Here is a 27,326-nt window from a genome sequence, read left to right on the forward strand (position 1 = left end):
TCGTTGCTTGTACTTGGAATTTTATTTCTCTACAATTTCATGGACCTTCTAGTGGATATGTTGGATGTGCTCAATGAAGTTGTTTTCGTTATCGGCTTTGGACTAGACATGAGAAGAATCTGACTGAGTAGCTGCAAATGGTATGGCCACATCAATGGGACACAGTGGCTAGAATACCAAGCCCACTTGAAAAATGTTGTGGCGAGTCGAGCTATGGAGAGCCCGGTTATAGCTGTGCTAGACATAGGGGAGGCTCTCATTCCATGTGCCTGGATACTTTGATTTGTACATGTGTAGAATGTGTACAGTCATCCTATTGACGACCTCTGTCTGGCCATCAGTTTGGGGATAGAAGGCTGTGGACTTAGTGAGCTTGGTGTCTAGCATCGGCAAAAGACTAGACCAAAATGTACTGAGGAATTTGTTGTCTCGATCTAAGATGATATACTGTGGGATCCCAAAGTGTACCCATAATCGGTTAGAGAAGAGTTTAATAGTGGCTTCTATTGTGATATTCTTCTTGCCGGTTGCCATAATGGCCATCTTCAAGAATCTGTCGATGACCACAAAAACACAGTCGTTTCCATGCTTAGTCCCAAGGGCAACTAGCGGTCGACAGTGAAGTATAGAGGCCTTGCTTCTTGATGGTTGGTTTGGCAATGGCACAAGCAGTGCAGGATCTTATGTCCTTCCCGACATCCTATCAAATACTAACCCAATAGAGATATTCTGCAGTACTTCCACTGTTTTCTTGACCTCTAAATGCCAAGCAGCCCGAGTGTAGTGCATTTCCCAAGTCATCTTGGCACGCTCACTTGAAGGAACACAAAAGTGTCTCAGGTGGTATAATAGGGCATCCTGGAGGTGAAAATATGGAACTTGTTGACCATCCAAGAGCATCTGGTATGTGTGGCTGAATTCTAGGTCGCTTTTGTAGAGAAGTGGCCAATCAAAAGTCTCGTGCCCACAAGAATTGAGCACGATAATTAAGTTCATGATTGGTAGTCGGCTGGGGAAATCTGCAACATTATTGGTGCTGCCCTTCTTATACTTGATATTGAAATGGAACTCTTCCATGTATGTGGACCAATTTTGATGGTGATCATTCTGCAACTTCCCTTGCATCTGTATTTACAGCAGGGTTGGTGGTCTGTGTGGATGATCATTTCCTTCCCCAAAATGTAATGCTTCCATTGTCGGCAAGCCTGCACAATGGAATACATCTCTTTTTCATAAGTGGGATACTTCTAGATTGTGTCTAAAAGCGTCTCACTCTGTTATGCCACTGGATGCCCCCGTTGAGTAAGGACTACCCTAATGGCATAGTCAGAGGCATTTGTCTCAATCTCAAATTGTTGTTACAAGTCAGGTAATGTGATCACTGGTGTAGGTCAGAGGTGATGTTTCAAACCTACGAATGTCATGTTTTGAGATTCAGACCAAAATAATTTTTCTTTCCATCCTCCCTTGGTGACTTGACTCAAGGGCCAAGTGATATGAGAGAATCGGAACATGAACCTGCTGTAGAAATTGGCAAGACCCAGAAAGATGCAGAGCTCTGTCAGAGTGGTTAGGGCTGGCTAATCCCGAATGACTTGGGTCTTGGATGGATCCACATTCACCCCCCATTCTTCAATAATGTATTCGAGATAGTGAACCTCGGTCATGCCAAAAGTGCATCTCTCCAAATTAACACACAATTTGTGTTTCTGCAGTGTTTGGAGAACCTGTCGAATGTGGTTAAGGTGCTCTTCCCAACTCTAGCTAAAGATGAGGATGTCATTCAAGTATACCACTACAAATAAGTTGGTTAATAGCCGCAAGATGTGATCCATGAGCCTCATGAAGCTTGGATGAGAATTTGTCAACCCGAAAGGCATAACCAACCATTTGAAAAGACCCTCCTTGGCTTTGAAGGCAGTCTTCCACACATTAAAGGTTTCGATTTGTAGCTAGTTATATCCGGAGTTCGATTCGATCTTGCTAAAATATTTTCCCCCCTTTAGTTGGTCCATAAGGTCATAAATCCATGGGATCGGGTACATATTTAGGACAATGATCTTGTTTAGTGTTGGATAGTCAATACAGAGTCTCCAAGTCACATCCTTCGTCTGTACCAACAATATTGGGCTTCCACAAGGTGATGAACTCGATCGAATGTGACCTTTCTGCAGCAGCTCCTGAATCTACCTCTTGATTTCATCATTCTCTAGAACGAAGTGCTGATATATTGGTCCATTGGGAAATGGTGCACCTGGGGTCAGATCGATGGAGGGCTTGACCTGACAGTGCAGAGGCACCCCTACATGAGAGGTGAAGATGTCCTCGTAGTCCTCCATGACCTGCCCATCTGTTGTTTTCATGCAGAGGGGCACTATTTTGAGGTCATTGTCATTGTCTCTTTATTTCCCTAACAGTGTATCATCAGAAAAACAAATTTCCTCATTTTGAAAATGACCTTATTGCATTGTTTCACAGTAACCAAGGATATGGTGGTAGGTAGTGCTACCTTTGGTATCATGTACAACTTATTTCCCAAAGTAACAATAACAGTGCAAGGCCTTAACTCATACACAACATGTCGCTTCCACAAGTATGGTTGGCCTAATAATACATCACAAACATCAAGGGGAGAAATGTCACATAATGCCTCACCGTGAAGGGCTTGATGTTGTATGGAAGGCAACATTGTTATCTCACATGAAGATCTCGTCCTTGGTAAAACCCAACCGCTTCACGACCTCCACTGAAATGAGGCTCTTTTTGCTCCCATTGTTGAAAATGAACTATAGTGGGAAACGCTTTACCCACATCTAGGAGTGGAAGACGCACTACTCCTCCTCTGGATCTTTGGGTTTCTCCATCTAAATATTTGTGGTGGCAACGATGGCATTGGGCTCCGCATCAATAATATTCTTCTCTTTGTCATTTCCCTTATTGGGTTCTGAATCAGAGTCAGTACATGCATCTGATTATGAAGCCTTCAGCTCGGCCACCAGTGACTGCTTATCCAAACACTCACTTGTGCTATCAGTGGAACTCTTATGGGACTCATACCACTTTTCGTGTCCTTATTCGGCTTCATGGTGTTGTTATTTTCTTGCGGCTTTGGCAGGTTATCTTGGGTTACCTCGCCTTGGATTTTTCCATTTTTTTGTGTTTTGGGGGCACCTTTCCCTTGCTTTGTATTCGCAGATCCAAAGTCTTGCTTCTTCTGTTTAAACTTCTCCTCTATCTTGACGGTGTATCAGTACACCGTGTTGAGCAAGGAGATGTCCAGGAACTGCATATCGTCCTAGATGTAGCTATGTAGGTAGTTGCAATACTTGAGTACCAAATGTTTTTCAGAATCCTTGATACCCAACTTTGTACGAAGGGTATGAAAAACATTGGTAATATCCGACACATCTTGGTCCCTTCTGTTAAGTTATGGTATGTTCTATGCTTATAACAATTTACTTCTTTTTCTTATTATATTCCACCGATTAGCAATCACATGTACATAAAGTAAAGTGCAGATAGAACATTAAATGATCGATAGAAAACAAGCCAAGACAAGAGACACAAGATGTGGCGGCTAGCCAGGGACAAACCCCACAATGTGTGGGGAAACCCTTTGATCAAATCTTCTTTTATCTTAAATAATTCAGCAGAGATAAATAGTACAATAAATCTGATTCATATCAGCAGTAGCAAACCCTAGATCAGTAGCATCAGCATTAGCATCTTCATTATCAAACTAGGGCAGACCATATCTCACAAACCGACAGTCGGATTGACTTCATTCCACCACCAAAAGTTTCGGCTTCCAGAGGAGGTTCAGATGAACCTACAGCACAGTTCAGATGAGGAGATCTTCTAGGCCACACAAGTCAATCTTTACTTCTGCAGTTGCAGCTTCAGTTTCAGCAGTTTCCGGCTTCAAACTAGGGCAGTCGATATCTTGCAAACCGTTCGTCGGATTGACTTCATTCCACCACCAAACGTTGCGGATTTCAAAGGAGGTTCAGATGAACCTACAGCGCAGTTGCAAAGAGGAGATATTCTAGGCCATGCAAGTCAATCTTTACTTCTGCAGTTGCAACTTCAGTTTCAGCAGTTTCCAGCTTCAAACTAGGGCAGTCGATATCTTGCAAACCGTTCGTCGGATTGATTTCATTCCACCACCAAAAGTTGTGGCTTTCAAAGGAGTTTCAGATGAACCTACAGCGTAGTTCTAAAGAGGAGATCTTCTAGGCCACGCAAGTCAATCTTTACTTTTGCATTTGCAGCTTCAAATTCAATAGGTTCCGGCTTCACATGTGAGAGAGAGAGAGACCCATTTCAGTGCAGTAGAGAAGAGACTCATATTTGCACAGTAGAGAGAGAGAGATGTGATGAGATGAGTGAGTGCAAATGAGGAGAAGTCCTCTTATATTTATACACAACGTTGGTGGGTGAATAGATGCGACTGTTGGGCTTCTGAGCCTACATGAGTTGTAGGTCGGCTTGATAATAATTCCATAATCAAAATAAATTCATATCTCCATGAATACTTATCAGAATCAGATGATCTTTATATCAATCCTACACCTCTCGACGAGAGGAATCTAATAAAAATATTATCAGCCATGAATAAGATGACCCACATGAAGTTTTTCCCTGGTTGCCAATTTTAACACTCCCTCTCAACCATGGAGAACTTCATTTGCAATCTGTCTATCGGTCGTTACTATTCATCCATCAAATGCACTACCTTATACAGCCTAACCGTTGCCCTACTTTGCTCTATTTTGCCTGTTCTGCTTTGTCTTGTTCTGCCCTGCACTGATCTATACTGTTTTGTTCTGTTCTGCTCTGTTCTTGCATTGTTATGTTCTACTCTGCTTTTGTCCGAATTATGAAGAAGAAGAAATGATCGAGGATGTATCATACTGACTCAAAGTCAGTCTCAGAGTATGTACCACTGGTCCCAGACCAGTCTCAACCAACCCAAAGTCAGCGTCATAGTGAGTACAACTCCAATGGTCCCATACCAATATCATGCTCCACTGACTCAAATTCAGTCTCAGAGTATGTACCACTGATCCCAGACCAGTCTCAACCGACCCGAAGTCAGCGTCATAGTATGGTACAACTCCTACCACTGGTCCCAGACCAGTATCATTGATCCCAGATCAATGGAGGTCATCCTAGCGTAGGGAGTACAGTAGTTACAACGATGCATCCATCGGTACTACTATGGTCCCTAACTTCATTTCCTTGCTCATTGATTAGATGAGAGGTACTTCCCATGAGTCCCAGACTGCATGGGTAGGATTCCTCGACAGGAGAACTAATAAATCCTGTCCTCACAGGAGAACACATCAATCCTGCTACAATTGCCATGGAGAACACATCAATCCAGGCCTCACAGGAGAACACATCAATCCTACTACAATTGCCATGGAGAACACATCAATCCAGGCCTCACAGGAGAACACATCAATCCTGCTACAATTGCCATGGAGAACACATCAATCTAGGCCTCACAGGAGAACACATCAATCCTGCTACAATTGCCATGGAGAACACATCAATCCAGGCTGCCATGAAGAACACATCAATCCAGGCCTCACAGGAGAACTAATCATCCTCCTACACAGGAGAGCGAATCATCCTGTTCCACAAGAGAGCGAATCATCTTGTCCCACAAGAGAGCGAATCATCTTGTTCCAGTGTGCACCACCAGGGGAGGGTGAGTCACCCTGTGGTCATATGTTGCTCCAGTAGGAACCGCAAGCCCTCAGAGCTCCCAGAGCTCAATGTATGCAACATGCAGGACCCTTGTACAAGGGTTTCTTGCCGACTCCAAGTCGTTTGGGAAAGTCACAGATTAGATCTTTCCTCGTGGCTTTGACAAGGTGTATCAACCTGTACATCATCTTAATGTGATGGAGCTTCCTTGCTCATCGACTTACCATATCGCAGATGATGTCTATCTGCTGGAGCAATTGACGAATACGGGATTCCTCAATAATCAAATCCCACCTCTGGTTGTTACTGAGAATTACAGTGGTATCCAATGTAAATCCAAACAGCTCACTGAAGAGCTTTCACAACCAGATTGCCTCACACGAGGTTATGCTAGCAACAATATATCCTGCTTCGACGGTGCTCAAAGCCACCGACTTCTGCTTCCTGCTCATCTAGGATATCGAAGCAAATCCCAAGGTGAAACAGTACCCAGAAGTGCTCTTACGGTCCACCACACTGCTTGCCCAATCAACATCAGTATATCCAAGTAGTCTCACATCTCCGGCAGTGTATCTTAATCTATGAGAGATTGTGTCCTGAAGACATCTCAGAAGATTCCTGGCATCAATCTAGTGAGGCTCAACCAAATATGAGCTCACAATGCTAACTGCAAAACATATGTTCGGACGGAGGTTCACCAAGAACATCAATGCGAATGAGTTTTTGAAACTCAAAGGCATTTTCCAAGTCTGGTCTGACATCACTACCATATAACTTCTAAAAGTTAAGATCCTCGAGGTAGTCACAGGCTTGCAGTCCATCATACCGAATCTTTCCAATATATTTACCACATATTTTCCTTGAGATAGGAAAATTTCCCTTGACTTATACCACACTTCAAGTCCTTGGTCCTTCATTTCAAATTCAGAAGCCATCTCCCTCTTACATTTGTGAATGAGAGGGTTTGCACCTGTTATAAAGAGGTCATCCATATACAACACCAGTATGAGAGGCTTGTCATCTTCAACCTTAAAGTAAAGGTTAGGATCAGCTTCACTCCTAGTGAATCCCAGCTTCATCAAGTAGCTATCGATCCTCTCATACCATGCTCGGGGTGCTTGCTTTAGCCCATAGAGAACTTTCTTCAACCTGCATACATGAGATTTTCGATCATAAATCTCAAATCCTTCGGGTTGCTCCACGTAGACCTCTTCTTTGATCGAGCCATGCAAGAACGCAGTCTTGACATCCATCTGATGTAGGTTCCATCCTTGTGAAGCCACAAGGGCTATGATCAAGTGGATGGTCGTATATCTGGAAACAGGTGCAAATATCATAGTCTATACCTCCCTTCTGGGATAAGCCAGGAGCAACAAAAATGAACCTTATACTTTTCCATACTTCCATTTGCTGCATGCTTTATCTTGTAAAGCCATTTTGAAGTAACAATTGTCTTGTCTAGGGTCTGGGAACTACTTCCCAGACATCATTCTCCATAATAGACTCATATTCTATGGTCATAGCATCCTTCCAAAGTTAATGCTTGACAACATCTGAGAATGATGAAGGCTCATTTTGTATGATTGTGCTCATGATGGTCAGGTATCCCTGATACCTGTTAAGTTTGTTACTTTGATGGAAGGTTCCTTAGGGTGCAGCATGTCTTTCAGCATCATCAAGTATCCCCCTAAGCCATGAAGGCCTCTTCCTAGAAGAGGAAGGCTCATGTGGATGAGGATCAATCGGATCCATGGGTTCTTCTACATTAGACATTGATTCATCATCCTTTTCTTTCGGTTCCCTGGTGTCGGCTTCTTGAGAGCTCCTCAAAGTCGGAAGATTGTTCACCATGCTGACAGCCATATCTTTGTCAAAGGTGACATCATGACTAATTACGACTTCCCTTTGATCGGCGGTGAATTTTTCTTCAGGAGTCTTGGAACCCAATGCTTGATGAGGGCATCGATTTTGTACATATACGGTGGTGATTGTAGTTTCAACCCATAGAAACTTTGGAAGTATTTGATCATGTAGCATGGCCTGGACAACTTCCATCATCGTGTGGTTCTTCCTTCCCACCACACCATTCTGCTCAGGAGTATGTGGTGTAGTAGTCTCCCTCTTAATGCCAACCTCAGGTATGCCTGAGTAAACCAATTGTAATATAGCGGAGGTCTTGCTTTGGGTTGAGGGGAATGGTCCCCTTTTGAGCTTTCCTTCGGCACATCCTAGACATACACCTTCTTTCTCTACTCAGAATTCAGGCATCCCTGTCACCATTTGTCTTACACTGAGTATAGCTTTATAATGAAGGGGGGCAAACCTCTAATGCCAAAGTTCAGACTGAAGAGATGTGTCATAGGACATGACACCTAGCAGACTTCCATCGACCTGATATAATGAATCAACACTAAACCCAAGAGTAAAGGCATATTTAACATTATTTTTCCATATACGTACCTTGCCATCGCTGAAGGTTACCTTGTAGCCTTTGTCTTCCGTTGCCGAGATGGACACTAGGTTCTTTTTGAGGTCAGGTGCATTTAATACATCCTAGACTTTCTAGCCTTCTTGAATGGTTGTCCTCTTCCTTGATTCCCAGCTCTCCTCTTACCTTTGCTATTGAATTTGTCATCCCTTTGATTGCCATCATAGGGATTTTGATCATCATCCCAGTGTGAGTACTTTCTATCAGGGCACTTCCTTGCATAGTGACCTGCTTCATCACAGATGAAACATCGTCCTTTTCTTCCACCCTTAGATCCATCCTTTCCTTTTGATTTAGACCCAGAATTATTTCTTCTCTTAGCATGAGAAGAAAAAGCAGCAGGAGGACCTTTAGGCATGGGCATTTCTCACTCTTCTTCCCTTGTTTCTTCTTGAATGCATCTAGCCATTAATTCCTCAAAACCAGGAATTACATTATAGTTCAGAAGAGTAGTCTTGAACACGTACCATTTGGATGGTAATCCTCCAAGAGTCGTGAGTGCCATTTCTCTGTCAGTAATAGTTTCCCCAATAGATAGGAGATCGTTCTTGATCTCGGTGATTCTTAATAAGTATGCTTGCATACTTTCATCTTTACCCTTCTTGATTCAGCTTATTTCTAAGAAACAAAACTTGATTTGCATCATTAACTTTAAATAAACTCACCAGTCTATCGTAGATTTCCTTGGAGGTGTCTAGTTCAGAGATGTAGGCCACCAAGTGCTTGTTGATAGAGTCCCGGATGATCTTCTATTGTTTTGACTTCTCCATTTTTTCATTTGTTCCAGGCAGCAGCAGATGCATTTGATGAAGGCTCAACAATATTGCCTCTTACATGGTCCAGCACTCCTTGATCTTCAAGGGTTAGATCAATAGACATCTTCCATCCGTGATAGTCAGCTTTCTCATGGAGCTTGTCTTCGGCAGGAAAGAGTGTTGAGGACCCCATAGTTCTTTTAGGATAGCCTTGCCAATCTTCTCTTCAATGATTGCTCTTGCTCTTGCTCGGGATTTGTCTTCACCTCGGCTCCGATACCATGTTAAGTTATGTTATGTTCTATGCTTATAACAGTTTAGTTCTTTTTCTTATTATATTCCACTGATTAGCAATCACATGTACATAAAGTAAAGTGCAGATAGAACATTAAACGATCGACAGAAAACAAGCCAAGACAAGAGACACAAGATGTGGCGGCTAGCCAGGGACAAACCCCACAATGTGTGGGGAAACCCTTTGATCAAATCTTCTTTTATCTTCAATAATTTAGCAGAGAGAAATAGTACAATAAATCTGATTCATATCAGCAGTAGCAAACCCTAGATCAGTAGCATCAGCATTAGCGACTTCACTATCAAACTAGGGCAGACCATATCTCACAAACCGACAGTCGGATTGACTTCATTCCACCACCAAAAGTTTCGGCTTCTAGAGGAGGTTCAGATGAACCTACAACACAGTTCAAATGAGGAGATCTTCTAGGCCACGCAAGTCAATCTTTACTTCTGCAGTTGTAGCTTCAGTTTCAGCAGTTTCCGGCTTCAAACTAGGGCAGTCGATATCTTGCAAACCATTCGTCGGATTGACTTCATTCCACCACCAAAAGTTGCGGCTTTCAAAGGAGGTTCAGATGAACCTACAGCGTAGTTCCAAAGAGGAGATCTTCTAGGCCACGCAAGTGAATCTTTACTTCTGCAGTTGCAGCTTCAGTTTCAGCAATTTCCGGCTTCAAACTAGGGCAGTCGATATCTTGCAAACCATTCATCGGATTGACTTCATTCCACCACCAAAAGTTGCGGCTTTCAAAGGAGTTTCAGATGAACCTACAGCGCAGTTCTAAAGATGAGATCTTCTAGGCCACGCAAGTCAATCTTTACTTCCGCAGTTGCAGCTTCAAATTCAACAGCTTCCGGCTTCACATGTGTGAGAGAGAGAGACCCATTTCAGTGCAGTAGAGAAGAGAATCATATCTGCACAGTAGAGAGAGAGAGATGTGATGAGATGAGTGAGTGCAAATGAGGAAAAGTCCTCTTATATTTATACACAACGTTGGTGGGTGAATAGATGCGATTGTTGGGCTTCTGAGCCTACATGAGTTGTAGGTTGGCTTGATAATAATTCCATAATCAAAATAAATTCATATCTCCATGAATACTTATCAGAATCGCATGATATTTATATCAATCCTACACCTCTCGACGAGAGGAATCTAATAAAAATATTATCAGCCATGAATAAGATGACCCACATGAAGTTTTGCCCTGGTTGCCAATTTTAACACCTTCACTTCAACAGCATTGTCCACTTTATGTATTTTTCCTCATATGTCTTGACAGGGCAGTACTTCTTCTTGATGGCATCCAAGAACAAATTCCCAGTGGGTGTGACTGAAAACAATGAGGTCATACTTTCATCCTTCTGTTCACAGTAGGTTTCCCACTAGTCTTTGACGTGGGGGGTGGCTTTGAGAAGAGAAAAAGTAATATAATCTCAGCTGGAAAAATCATGAACAAAAAAATATCCTTCTATAAGATTTAACCATTTATCTATGGCATCTGCATCTATTTGGCCCTCAAATATGGGAATGTCAAAGTTTACTTGTACCTTAAAAGGAGTGCAACCACCAAAGTAGCTGTTTGATGTGGATGCGTCGCTGGTGGTCAATCGTTGAAATATCTGGGTGAAGTTATCCATCAACGCGTTCCTTTGTTTCTCGAGGGCCTCCCCGAGTAATATTTTGATAGGATCTCTTGCCCCCTCGTATTTCTTTTCTTCCCCCATGGGTGGTCATCAGGCTTTGTGAGGTTGATCTTGCAAAGGTTCAACCAGATCGAGCCCTAACTCCTTATATCCTGACCTCGTTGGGGACATGCAAAGGAAAACAAAGAAAGAGCACACCCCTATGATAACACTGATCTAGATTTAAATAGGAACACAATAAATTATTGATATAAACATAAATACAACGATTCAGTAGAAACAACACTTCATTTCATTAATATCAAATATTGAAATATGCTTACAAACAGAATGGAAATAAGACTAGCTCAGACGATGGTAGCTTATCTTTGAGAAACGATGTGGCAGCTAGATGCCTCTAAACTGGGTTACAATAAGGCTCAAAGGCCTATTTATTATTGATAAGCAATGAAAAACCATAAACATCCAAAAACCTAACCCTAGGAGATGAAGCGCCAAACTATGGGCCTTGTTTGGGTAAATTGGTACATCAACTTCATGGGGTCGTAACTTTGGCATACGATCTCCGTTTGATGCGAAAAATACCTCATTATAAAGATCTATCTGAGGACTAAAGCTTTTGAATGAGCAACATTGGGATAGTTATGGTTTTTGTGCCAACTTTCCCAAAAAACATCATTTAGGGCCTCAAAATGGCTCTGGAAGTATAGGACCCGAAAAACTATCAAAAATAGTAAATTGTGCTACAAATAAGGAAACTTAAAAATTGAAAGAAACAATGGCGGTGGTCCAAGTGTAATAGGCGGGTGGCCACCAATATCCACCCGGATCATTGATTTTCATATTGAGACAATCTTTGTCACAATGCGATGTTGGACCATGGTTGATTTTCATATCGAGACAATTTTTGTCACAATGCGACGTTCAAACATATTTGGCCACGATTGACCATGTTTGATTCTATAAAACATGGTTTACCGTCATCAACCATGGTTGACCATGGTTGACCATGATTTTCCATGATTGTCCATGATTTTTATATGCAGACAATTTTTGTCATAATGCGACATCTGACCATGATTGACCTTGGTTTATCATGGTTGGTTATGGTTGATAATGGTTGACCATGATTGATATTATAAACCCAAGTTAATAATAAACCCAAGGGATTGATATTATGAACACAAGGGAAAAATAAACCCAAGGTTAATACTAAAACCCTAAGGGATTATGAAGCCAAGGGAATAATATTAAACCCAAGGGACTAATGTTATAAACCCAACATTGGTAAACCCTAATATAAATATTACAAACACTGAAATAAACATGGTTTATTTTCATGGTGAGACAACTGTTGTCACAATGAGCCATTCAACCATTGTTAACCATGGTTGGCTATGATGTACAATGGTTCACTATGATTGATATTATAAACCTAAGGGAATAATATACCCAAGGGATTAATATTATAAAGCAAATGGAATAATATACCCAAGGGATTAATAGTAAAACCCCAAGGGATTATAAACCCAAGGGAATAATATTAAACCCAAGGGACTAATATTATAAACCCAAGGTATAACCCTAAGATATATATTAAAAATGGTTGAGCATGGTTGGTTTTCATATTGAGACAATCCTTGTCCCAATGTGATGTTGGACCATGGTTGAACATGGTTGATTATGTTTGAGCATTGTTGAATAATATTAGACGTGAGGAATATGAACCCTTAGATCAATAAACCAAGGGATTGATATTATAAACCCAAGGGAATAATAAACCTAAGAGATAAAAATTATAAACCCAAGGTATATAAACCCTAAAATGACTATTATAAACCCTAAAATAAAAATGGTTGACCATGGTTGATTTCCATGTTAGATTAATTTATTTTGATATAAACCAAAGCGATCAATCAATCTTAGACATTCTTATTGTTATAAACTCAAAGTATAAATAAACTAAAGGGATAAACAATATAATCCTAACACATTAAACCCTTAATATCGGGGTTTAATAAACCAAAGGGATTATTATTATCATAAATCCAAGGGATTATTAATATTATAAGTATAAGGGATGAATACGCCTAATGTATTATTAATATTATAAACCCAAGGTATTAATATTATAAAAACCAATGATTAATAAACCCAAGGAATCAATAAACCAATAAACTCATTTTAGAACCCAAACAATTAATAAACCCTAGAAATTAATGTTTTAAAGTCAATGGATTAATAAACACAAGGGATAAAATAATAGACCAAAGGAATTATTAATATTATGAACTCAAAGAACAAATAAACCCAAGTGTTTAATATTATAAAAATTAGTAAACCCAAGAGAAAAATATTAGAAACCTAAGGGATCATAATATGCAATGGCTTAATATTGAAAATGGAAAGGATTGGTATTTTAACCCCAATGGATTAATATTATAAACCCATGTTGTTTAGACCCCAAGATAAATATTATAAATAAAAAATAAACATCAATGTCCATGCTTAAACATTGTTGATTTTTATATTGAGACAATCTTTGTCACAATGCGATGTTGGACAATGGTTGACCATGATTCACCATGGTTGATTATGGTTTTCATCTGAAGATAATCTTCCTTATAGTGTAACGTTCAAGAAGGACCACGATGGTTGGTTTTGAAATGAGAGAATATGTTATATTAAATATTTTAAACCCCTAAGCCCTAAATCCATGGTATCAATATTATAAATGTAAATAATGCAATAATACAAAAGAATAATAATAAACATAAAACACAATCTGTCTATGAACCACATTGTAAACCATTAAGACATCAATACAAAAATTAATATGAATAAATTAATAATAATACATTATAAACCATTAAAACATGATAAATCATCAACACATTAATAATAACACATTTATATCAACATTGGCTATATTCATTGGCTATTGGGAGAGGCTATTGACTATGTTTGAGTAATGATTAACTTGATTTGAATATGTTTGTATATATTTGACTAATGTGGTTGAATATATTTGATTATTAATATTAACAATAATATTAAAAAGAGATTATGTTTGAACAACATCACTAAATGCAACGTCCTATTTTTTCAATGTTTCATTGCAACATTTGATAAATTGCAATGTAATATAAAATTGTGACGATGTTAGTCATAGTGCAACAATGTTTGCCACATTGTGACAATATCTATCACATTGTGATGTTGGATAGATTTATCTATCATTCCAATATCACAATATATTGAATTATTAATATTAATCAATAATATTAATAGATGATTATATTTGATTATCACTATTAACTTAGTTAACCACATCAGATTGTTAGTTTTATAATAACATATAAAAGCAAATATATTTGTTAAAAAGGAAATGACATCAGATTTCCTTTTCCATTGCTGGTTCATGTCATTCTATTTCCTTTTTCATTGCAGGTTCATGTCATTCTATTTCCACAAGTACATTTTCGTGATTCTGAATGTTCACAAAAAAGAAATGTCTTTTTCTCGTCCCAATTGTGATATTAGTTTGTTTCTCGCTATATTAGGTTGTTGTTTTTTATTACATGGACGTGAAAACCATTTTATTGTTTTATCGCTCAATTCTGGTTTTTATGGGGTTCCTCGTAGATCTTCACTGGAATGTTATAAGAGCTTCTTTGTACATGTCATAAAAAAATCATGACACCGGTAAAACAACACAATAAAGTTTTTTATTTAAACAATTAATAAATAACGTCAATGAGAATTTATTATTTTAATCAATATTAATAAATGTATTTATAAAGTTTTAATGAGAATTTGATTTTAATTAATATTGATAAGCAAAACTTATGTGCCTTATAATGTCCTAAACATTATTTATTATTTATGTGATGTGATATCATAAAAATGTCTTTGATTAAATTATAGATGTGTTGATTTGAAGTTTTACTTTATTATATCTTTTTTCTAAGTAATATAGAAAATAATTCCAATTTTTTTCATAAAATATAATCAGTAATTTTGATTTATGATTTTTGAATTTTATATATATATATTGTGGATTTTGATGTTCTTACTAATTATATATGTGAGATTTGAAATTTCAAATCCTTATATTAATGATAGCTTAAGAATTTTAAACTTTTTGTATCTATTTTATGTTTAATAAATAAGTTAGTTCTAAAACTTGGTTACAAATATAATGAATAATATTGATTTCTTTAATGAGTTTTAAATGTCATTTCTTATGAAATTTTAGTGGTTGTTTGTGAACACAAATGTGTTAGTAAAATTTGTTGAGGACACCACATCTTAAACTAGGATTTTCATCATGAATATAGCCCTAACACTTATTTATAAAAATATGTATAAATCTAATTTATTCTTGCATCACTCAACAAATGAGACCTAGTGTCAACCCTAAATTTGAGGGGAAAAAATGCATAAAATAATAGATTTTACATTTGAAACATTTATATATTACATGCCTACTTAAAGGGCCAAGGTATGATGTCATTGTACTCATATGTTGCAATCCTAGTGTATGATGTCATCACAAAGAGAAGGTGTAAAATACCTCCCAAAGTGTCTCAAGTCATCATCATCCTCATTTAGCTTTTGGAACAAGGCAACGCTAATCAAGAAGGTGCAAGTAAAACTTGGGGGCATCCTAGGTCCTCTAGGGTACATCATCAATCCTAATAATTCCATAACTTCTTAGCTCATGATTTCAACATTTAGAGGTGTAGGAGGTGTCATGCATTGATGTAAGGGATTATAAAGTCCTGAAACTCATTTCTATGTGGGAAACATTGTGGATACAAGGTCATAAATGCTCTCATGCTAGGCTAAACATCCTCTTCAAGGTGTCAAACCACCACTCAAGTAATATTCATTGCATCTAGAAGAAAACACCTAAGACAAAACATTAATATCAAGTGAGATAAATATAATTAGGTTAAGAAATGATAAAAGTATCATATTGGACTATATTTAATGCAAAGGGAACTAAAATGCTTCACACAAGCCTTGAATTCAAATGTCTTTTTAGTTGATGATTTGTAAGAAAGTTACCACACTTATGTCCAATTATCCCTATTATGTGATTCTAACCCCAAGGGGAAGGAAAATTCCTAAGGAGACACATAAAGCCACTAATATGTTATACACTTCATCTTCTCAAACATGTGGTTGAAAATGTTGATTCAAAGTCATACTGAGAGGGGACGGGGGTGAATTAGTTTGAGGTCAATTTCAAAATTTAGTAAGCTATGTTAACCATTAATCCATATATTAATGAACCATAAACATTATTTCATTAATTATATAAATCAATCGTTATATCATTAGTAGCATGAAAAGATAAAACAACAACAAAATAAAGCATCACATCACAAGGAGACATATTTTTAGGTAGAAACCCAAAAGGGAGAAACCACCAACTCTTCTTCTACTAAGTTTTCAATTATTTTACATCAATTTGGAGGTCCCAACCTATGGGAGTCAACTACCCCCAAAATATGAAAACTACCATGTGTGGTAAGAGATAACATAATTGAGGCTCTGACCTCGAAGATGCAAGCAACTACTCATTGTAGAATACAACTTGATTGAGGCTCCAACCTACTCTAGGCTCTAACCTTAGCAATAGGTAGGCTCTGACCTACTCTAGGCTACAACCTTAGGAAGGAGTGGGCTCTAACCAAATTGAGGCTTCAAACTCTTTCATTTAATTCCTTGTGGACCTCTATTTCATCATGTTTTCAAACTAGATTCACAATCATAATATATCATTGAATCTGCATATAGGTAATATTTCATAAAATGTAAACACAACCTGCACACTTTGTTAGTTCGAAAAGTGATGAAAAGAGAAATAGGGGTATAACCAATTTCCCCTTTCATTTCAATATTCCATCTTGAGGCCTGTGGGTTATGGCCCACAAACCATTATCGGAAGTGTTAATGATGGCCTTTAAGCCTTAAAACCATGGACCACACATTCTTTCAGCTTTTCCTTTAAAAACCAGGAAACCATAAAATTATCGGAAATACACGGGAACGAGGGAAATACAAAGAAAACCCCACCGAAATTGTTGGGCCAGATCTCAAATATTATAAATCCACCTCTATAAATATCGATGAGTCCACTCCTTTGCACCATTCCGTAGTGCCACTCTGACCTCCGATCTCCGATTAGCGATCACTCTGATCTCCGATCATTGGCTATTGGCGATATCACGTAATTGCATATCGACATTCCATCGCACTGTCCGTTGCGCTCTCCATTTTCTGATCGCCGATCAATCAATCTCTGCCATCCAATATTTCCTCTGATCAACGGTCAATATTCACTTCGAAAATCAAACAGTCCGTTGATCTCCGACCGTCGATCACCTCGCTCTAGATCTGATGGCTATCAGGGATTTCAGATGCATGACTAGCGTGAGGATTAACCACCCGAAAGGCAGTTTCCTCTCTCCTCCCCGCTGCCACGTGTCTTCTGCTAAGTGGAATCGGAGCCAATCAGAAAATACCACTTATGGTATTTCTTCCGCCCGAAATCCACTTCCACTGTTGTGAAACTGCCTTTCTCGCATATTAACGCCCCTGTAGTTTACCCACATGATAATCGTTGATCTTGTCTTTGATCTGTCGATCGGACGGTCGACATCCATTTCCTCTGCCATTTTCCCTTAACTTGATTCTGCTTGTCTTTGATGGATTTTACGCTAAAACCCAGTTTCTCTGCCACTCTCCATTTAACACACAACTTAACTCTATAATGGTTAACTCCTTTTTAGTGGATCGACGTCGATCCTCGTAGTGATCGATGGTCGATCAATAATATACCAACATTGGATTCAAGCCATCATTGCATATATACACAGAGAACACATAAAGGCATTATTACATAAACAGACAGGCGCACAAATCAAACACTGAAACACACTTTATATTTATACACGACATAGTTACATGTTAAGGCATTTTAGCCTTAGTAGTAGTTCTCCTCTGACTACATTTTAAACACTCTATCTCTCACTCTGTATTACTCTCTATCTATCCATATATCAACTATCTATCTCATGATATATATAGAACACGCAGGTTCATCGTTTCTAGAAATATTGGATCAGATCACTGAAATGATCCAATCAATTCTCACAAGTCACTCAACTACATTGAATTCTCTCTACATGCATACACATGTGGCAGATTACATAAACTGTAGTCTTCTCGAGACTTTATTAGTTCCATCAATCTAACTTTGTTTAAACAAAATGATTCCTTGTTTTTCTCAATGGTCCACATCTCCTCCTTCTCCGCTTGGAATTCCTCCTTTAATTCAGGGGGGTTAGATGCTCCTGCATCAGACCCCCGAGGCACAAAAATTTATGACCTCCTGGTCATATGCACTCCTTGTCCTTAGAAATTCTACCCACATTTCTGTGGAATTGCCTTTATGATCTTCTATGAGCTACAACAAAACGTCGGCAGTAACAGTCTTCCTTTGCTACACGATAACTCACCAAGCCCTCCTCACTCGGTCTTTTTGCATCCTTCTGGTTCTCTTCTCTGGAACCGATTGAGCACACCTTGCTCTAGGTTGCTGCAAGTCTTCTCACCTTTCATTGCCATCCTCTGCATGACAGTAAGACCATAAACTCTCCAGCTTCATCAAGTGTACCTCCTGTCCCTTCTTCCTTCTCATAGGAAATCCTTTCCCTGCTTTGATACCACTTGATGGAAAGAGAAATAGGGGTATAACCAACTTACCCTTTCATTTCAATATTCGATCTTGATGCCTGTGGGTTATTTCCCACAAACCCTTATCGAAAGTGTTAATGGTGGCCTTTAAGACTTAAAACCACGGATCACACATTCTTTCAGCTTTTCCTTTAAAAACCACGAAACATACAATTATCGAAAATACACGGGAACAAGGGAAATACAAAGAAAACCCCGCTGGAACCCTTGGGCCGGATCTCAAATATTATAAAACTGCCTTTATAAATATCGGCGGGTCCACTCCTTTGCACCATTCTGCAGTGCCACTCCAACCTCCAATCTCTGATTAGCAATCGCTTCGATCACCGATCAGAGGCATTTCATCACATTGTTTGCTGCGCTCTCCATTTTCCTATCGCCAATCAATCAATCTATGTTGTCCAATATTTCCTCTGATCAATGGTCAATATTCACTCCAAAAATCAAGCAGTCTGTTGATTTCCGACTGTCGATCACCTCGCTCTAGATTCGATGGTTGTCAGGGATTTCAGATGCATGACTAGCGCGAGGATTAACCACCCAAAAAGTGGTTTCCTCTCTCCTCCTCGCTGCCACGTGTCTTCCGCTAAGTGGAATCAGAGCCAATCAGAAAATACCGCTTATGATATTTCTTTCGCCTAAAATCCACTTACACTGTTGTGAAACTGCCTTTCTCGCATATTAACGCCCCTCTAGTTTACCCACACGATAACCTTTGATCTTGTATTTGATCTGTCGATTAGATGGTTGACATCCATTTCCTCTGCCATTTTCCCTTAACTTGATTCCGCTTCTCTTTAATGGATTTTACGCTAAAAACCAGTTTCTCTGCCGCTCTCCATTTAACACACAACTTTACTCCATAATGGTTAACTCCTTTTCAATTGATCGCCGTCAATCCTCGTAGTGATCGATGGTCGATCAATAATCTACCAACACTATATTCAAGCCATCATCGCATATATACACAAAGAACACATAAAGGAATTATTACATAAACACACAGGTGCACAAATCAAACACTGAAACACACTTTATATTTATACACGGCATGGTTACATTCTAAGGCATTTTAGCCTTAGTAACAATTCTCCTCTGACTACATTTTAAACACTCTATCTCTTACTTTGTGTTACTCTTCGTCTATCTTTATATCATTTGTCTGTCTCACGATATATATGGAACACGCAGGTTCATCGTTTCCAAAAATATGGGATCGGATCACTGAAAGGATCTGATCAATTCTCACAAATCACTCAACTACCCTGAATTCTCTCTACATGCATACATATGTGGCAAATTACGTTAACTAAAGTCTTTTCGCGACTTTATTAGTTCCATCAATCTAGCTCTATTTAAACAGAATTGTTCCCTATTTTGCTCAATGGTCCACATCTCCTCCTTCTTCGCTTTGAATTCCTCCTTTAATTAAGGGGGGTTAGATGCTCCTGCATCAAAAAGCACTTCCACTATAATAATCATAATGTCTTCAACTTAAAATAAAATCATTGTACTGCCATAAAACCTACAATCATCACTTGTTAATTTTATCACAAAATTCACCTCAATCTCAAGTGTTTAATACATACCTCTTATACAAAACATAATTGATAATAAAAATGATTATAACTTACACATATTAATAAAATTAAATATTTAAATGTATATTGCCAAATACATAACATAATAATAAAAAATCATAATTAATAAATAAACCTTACTCAAATATATTTCAAACATTTTCCACCTTATCCTTATCACACATCACAATTAATTAAAAAAACTAATCCGTAAATAAAAACACCCTAATTACCCATATCTACTCCGAGGATAAAAGAATAGTCTACAAAGAAACAAAAAAAAAAGGGGTTAAAATTGATTCTCTACTCTTAATACCAAATAATAAACTAACTCATTAAACAAAATATCCAGTACATTAAATAATACAACCTCCCAAAGTTGACTTAAAGTACAATGTCGGAGTTATATAAACCTATAATTACAGGTATTGATAATAAACATTATGGAAAGATAATAAATGTGATGGATTCCGGATAAAATAATAAAATGTTTTCAAACTTCATAAAATAAATGGATTTGTATGCTCGGTCTATCTATATATTCACCGAAATGGGACTATTAAGAAGATTTTCTTACTAACTCTCAATAACATCATTATCTTTTTTAAGCTTAAGCGTACAATGGATGATATTAAGGTGAATGATTATATATACAATATACTTAATGGATTCTTATCTGCAATAAAAACACTTTATATGCTTAGTGTGAGTCGACAATGGAAGAAAAACAAGAGCCACAATAGTGGCGGAAGTCCCTGTCGAGAAGGGGAAGGACCATTTACCGTTGACTTGGCTGCTTGCTTAGATGTTCTATTCAACATGAGGACCATTTACTTTTGACTTTGCTGCATGTAGTTTCTGACATTTGCTTGATCTGCACTTGAATTGGATCTAAAGATTTAGTCAGAGGCAAAGACCTCTTCTTTGGATTCAGAACTAAAAACTAGATTTAAGTTCTCTCTTTTAAGATTAAAATCCCAAAAGAGTAATCCATATGCCTGTACCAATATAAATCTCTTAGAAAATAAAAAGATATTATTATTAAATAAATAAATAAATTTAACAATATATTATATAAACATGAATAGAACAGGCTGACTACATACTAAAAATGGAGACAATTAATCCCGATAATGAAACACCTCCACTCAAACATTATCTACAATATATTCTACAGTGCAATTAAAAAAATAAATTTAATTCTAATCATGAATAATGGATAGAACAAGCCAACAACTTACCAAAATTGAACAATGAATTCCAATAATGAGTCCACCCGGCTGTTTTGTGCAAAACTACTATACTATGTCGAGATAGAACATCTAAATTAAAGACGAGCGTATCGACTCTAGGTGCTTCATGACAACAATCCATGACCATGAAGACTTTGGATTATCTGTTCTTCCTCCGGCCAGAGAATAGTAAGCCAATATCTGTGTCGATTGGTTTCCACTGGATTAAAGTTACTTCATCCCTGTGATGCGAGCTTCTTGTTTGTTGTCTTTTCCTTCAAATATGAAAATTAGGCACAAGGCATATATGCACAAACAGATTACACATTATCATAGTACCAAAAAATTGAAAATAGAGCTCGAAAAAGTGCAAATCCCACAAAGCATCTCTTTTCAATCATGTGCATGTTGATTGAGCCCTATGCACAGAGCATATTCATGTTATCGTTGCAAGAAATTAGAGAGGTTGAAAAACTGCAAATCCAAAATGGCATCTATGCTCAAGAATATGTTGGTTGAGCCCTGTGCTGTGAACTGCTGGTTTGTTGGCAATTCCCTCTAAAAGAGTTGGATTGAGGATGTTTTAGAACTTAGTTGCTAAGATTTAAAAAAAAAAAAATATTAGTAAAAGTTTTATTGTAATTTTTTACTTCATTAAATAGAACGTATTGTGTGAACATTGTTATCCTGTTGTCTGAAGTTCAATATGTGGAGAAAGGCATTTATATCATTGTTGGCCACCATGACAGACCAGTAGTTTTGGATGTTTTGACTAACATCTCCTTCAACGAAATATGTCATATTAGACTTGATTTCAAAAATAACGACGCTTGTATGCAAGACATCATCTACCACGTTTGCTTCCGTAGCAAAGAGTACAGCAGGAAATCAAATGAAAATCGCGTCAATTGATGCACTTGTACAATACAAAAATCAAAGTGTATTGCCACATCACATAACTGGATATAACGAGGGTTTGGATTCGTGGTGATGCCAACTTACGACAAACCAACTTGCACGGCATATGAACTGTCCTTTGCATCGAACAACTCGAAGCCGATAATAAGACCCCAATTATTTTATGCACCAAAACTTTGCATAAACTTAAGTTAAAATGCCAATATACAAAAAATATAACGGTCAAACTACTCGGTCATCGATCGATCGATCACTAATAGTCCCAGGCAGAGACTAATAATATTATGTTTAATGTAATGTATATGGTTTAGGAAAAAAAATGTAATATATTTCCATGTCAAGTTGTATTCAGGTCACCCAGGATACCAGAAGACTTTGAAAGCTATCACAAATTTTTACTATTGGCCGAATTTGAAGAAGGAAGTGGCTAATTTTTTTCCAAAAATGTATGGACTATCAACAAATGAAATTTGAATGCAATCATCCTTTTGGTCTATTGCAACCTATTTCGATTCCAAAATGGAAATGGGATGTCATTCCGATGGACATCATTACTGTATTTCCTAGGACATCGAGACAAAACAATTCTATCATGGTATATATATATATTATTGATTGATTACAAAATATTATGATATGAAATTTGGAAATGTTAAATTTTCTTTACTATATTTTATTAAGAATATATTCTTGAAACCAAGTTTGACGTTCCATAAAATGTTTTTGGACATTTTAAACGTATTATAAGATGCAAAAAAATTTCGAACGTAAAAAATGTCTAGTTAAAAAATTTGTAAAACTTAAATTCTAAATTTTAATTGTAAATCAAAGTGTCATAATTTATAGTACCCATATTTGAGTTTGGTACAAGGTTGTGAATAGTTGCATAACTTAGAAGTGGAAACATTGGGTTTGGTTAAAAGGTCACATAATTTAACTCGATTGGGGATGGCGGTCGGCTAGTTGATTTCACATTTTTCATGCTTGTTGTGTCGAGGGGCGCTCTACGAACCAATTTAGGGTGGATGGGTGAGCATTAGATTTGTGAGCGTTATATGGGTGAGGTTTAGATGTGAAATATATTTTAAATTAATTATTTTTTTATATTGTAATTTTATTTTTTATTAATAAAATTATGAACAATGTTTTAGATAAAAGAAAGTATAATATACATAACAAGGTTTTTAATCATGAATATTTACCATGAATATTATCAACTTCTAAATAGGCCTTTTTACAATACCATGGGCCAATACCCAGAAGAGAAACAAAAAGAGAGGGAAGGAGAGAGAGGAGGGAAGAAAATCATAATACTATGGGCTAATACCATGGTTTATTAATACCATGGGTCATCTATGCTTTTGATTATTATTTTATGGGTCTAGTCCTTTAAATATTTTTTTACAATACCATGGCTTATCAATACCACAAGGCCAAAAACCATAACTTATTTCAAAATCAAAATATTTTACAAATACTTTATTTTAATTTAATTTTATAAAAATATCTAAACTGTCCATCCTCATGAGTACTAAACATATTCCCATAGAGATTATATCGAGGATATATGCATTTTAACCAAGGATCCAGGCAAAGAGAGAAAACAAAGTGACTAATAATAATAGAGGAGATACACCTTTTTCTAATTTAGATACTTTCTTAAATACAATACAATGGGATCATATTTAAGAAAGAGAGCGAGATGGAGGGGGAATAGAGTTGGGGAGAGACACATAGAGGTGGGAGAGATGGAGAGAGAGAGGAAGGAATAGAGAGGAGGGGAAGAGAGGAGGGAGAGGGGAGGTAAGGTAGAGAAAAGGAGAGGATAGAGATAGGGAAATAATGGGAAGAGAAATACATGGACACACACATATCGAGGGGGGGAAGGGAGAGCGAGAAGGGGAGAGAGAGTGAGATAGTGATAGAGTTGGAGGGTGGAGAGAGAGTTTCTATGTGATGGGGGTGAGAGGCAAATGGAGGTGGGAGAGAAAGGGAGAGAGAGGACTTGAGAGAGAGGAGAGAGAGAGAGGAAAGTGAGGGGGATAGAGAAATGGAGTTGGAAGGGGAAGAATGACATAGAGAGAGAAAGGTGGAGAGGGAGAGGGAGTGACAAGGGATAGATGGCAAGACGATTAGGGAGAGAGGAGAGAAAGAGGGAAGAAGGAGGGAGAGAGAGAGAGAGAGAGAGAGAGAGTTTACATTTTGGGGGTGAGAAGGAGAGACAAGGGGAGATAGAGTTATAGATGGAGGGGGGTGAGAAGGAAAAAGAGAAAGGAAAAGAGAAGGAGGGAGGAAGATAGATAGATATGCAGAGAAAAGGGGAAGAGAGAGAGAGAGAGGGAAAGAGAGAGAGAGAGAGGAAGAGGGAGGGAGAGAGAGAGGGAGAGGAAGAGGGAGGGCATGGAGAGAGAGAGAGAGAGAGAGAGAGAGGAAGAGGGAGGGAGAGAGAGAGGGAGAGGAAGAGGGAGGGCATGGAGAGAGAGAGAGAGAGAGAGAGGGAGAGAGGGAGAGAGAAAGAGAGAGATGTTTAGGGGGTTGAGAAAGAGATAGAAATAAGGAGAGATGGATGGGGGTATAGATATAGATGGAAGGGTGGAGAGGGAAGAAGAGAAATATAGAGAAAGGGAGGAAGAATTGCAGAGAGAGGTGGAGGAGAGGCTGGGGAGAGTGGGAGGGGGAGAGAGAGAAGGACGGAGGGAGGGAGATAGTCACATAATGGAAGGTGGGGAGAGGTGGAAGAAGAAATATACACATAGAGACAAATACAAACATAGAAGTTAGATCTAGAAAGTCATGAATATTTTGGTTTTTAACTAATAGATGTATTGATTTCAGTGTAGTTGTTGATTTCTAATCCTATTTGATCGCTTGCACTAGATGCATTAATTTAAGTGTAGATGTCGATTTATAATTCTATTTAATACCTTACACTAGATGCATTGATTTCAGTGTAGATGTTCATTTATACTCTTATTTGATTGCTTGCACTAGATGTACTGGATTCAATGTAGATATTGATTTCTAATCGTATTTGATGACTTGCACTAGATACAATGATTTTATTGTAGATTTCGATTTGTAATCCTATTTAAAACCTTATACTAGATGCATTGATTTCAGTGTAGATGTTGATTTATACTCTATTTGATTGCTGGCAATCGATGCATTGGTTTCAGTGTAGATATTTTCTTATAATCCTATATGATTGCTTGCACTAGATGCATTGATTTAAATGTAGATGTCAATTTCTAATATTATTTAATACCTTACACTAAATGCAATTGATTTCAACGGAGATGTTGATTTCTACTCCTATTTGATTTCTTGCACTTGATGCATTGGTTTAAGTGTAGATATTGATTTCTTGCACTAGATCCATTGATTTCAATGTAGATGTTGATTTTTGATTTGATGCAACTAAATGTATGATGTAAATTAATTTCAAAGCAATTAGATTAGTACTGTGCATTGATTTCATTGTAAGCACATCTATGCCCCCTCCATCTATATTTCTATCTCCCATTGTCTCTACTTCTTTATATATCTATATCACCCCCCAAATATACACACTCTCTCTCCATATCTCTCCCTCTCTTTCTCTCTCTCCCTCCCTCCCTCCCTTTTCCACCCCCTCGCTCTCTCTCTTCCCTTTCTTTCTCTCTCTAACACTTCTTTCTCCATATATATCTCTCTTCCTACATCAATGCATTTGCCTCTCTCTTCTTCCCTCTCTCCACCCCTTCATCTATATCTCTATCTCAGCCCCAAAACATACAAAATATCGATCAGTGTGCACACATAAACATTATTCATGGCGACAATTGACTTCTTTGTTACATTTATTCACCCATAAATACAATACTTGAATTTTCATCCTAAATAAAATATTCACTTACCTAAAATGTCTTATTCTTAAAACTGTAAACTATTTGTAATTGGCTACATTCTTATTATTCCCATTTTACATCATTCAACATTGTTAGCCACTTTGCGTTCAAATGCGATAATAGAAACTAACTGATAGGTGTGACAATAAGAATTCTAGAAGAAAAAAGTTTCATATTGATCGCAATAAATATTGTTTGTAATTCACTATATTGTTATTATTCTCATTTTCTACCATTCAACATTGTTACATTGTCACCTTGCACTTAAAAATTTTATTTCATCGTTCAAGTTACTAATAGCCTCTCACATCTCAACAAACTAAGGAAGCTAAGAAAATTTAAAGTTAAATTGACCAAATTAATATTATACATATTTAACATATTTAAAATGATCAAAATAATTATATGTTCAACAAATTTTGTATCATTTCACATGACTGAAACCATCTGAGATCCATCTTAACCCTGGATCTATCAAATACTGAGAGGGATAAAATCTATTGAGGTGAAAACCTTTCCTCAAGTTTTGCACTCAAAAAAGAGGTCTTCACCTTGAGAGGTTTCATCCCTCTCGACGCTTGATAGATCCAGGGTTAAGATGGATCTAGGTTGGTAGTTAGGCGGTATTAATTTTCACCAAGATGCCATGAATATCTAGAATTTTACTAGAGTACAGCAATCGTGAATGGGGATTAGCCTTGGTAAGAATTTCACAATGACTATTATTTAAATCTACCATGTTATGATATTTACAATCTCAGGGACTAGGTTTAGTTTAAATGGAAATTAATTATCAAGTCTCATAATGTTCGACCATTTCCTAGGCACAGGCTAAAAGGTATTAAAATAGAATATTTTCCTATTGGATCTGAAACTTGATTCCATCATTTCATGAGCCGTTTATTTTGGAAATTTGAGATCTAAATTTTGGATTTTGAAGAGCCTTGTAAGATGACAAAGTTTCCAAACTACATTCATCTAAGGTGCACTCTGTAACCGAGGGAAGAATTATTTCTAATCCAAAGGATAAATGAATCTG

This window comes from Pinus tabuliformis, chromosome 7 (genome assembly GCF_031772625.1).
Source record: "Pinus tabuliformis cultivar Carrire ecotype Pingquan chromosome 7, CPIR1, whole genome shotgun sequence".
Taxonomy (NCBI): Eukaryota; Viridiplantae; Streptophyta; class Pinopsida; order Pinales; family Pinaceae; genus Pinus; species Pinus tabuliformis.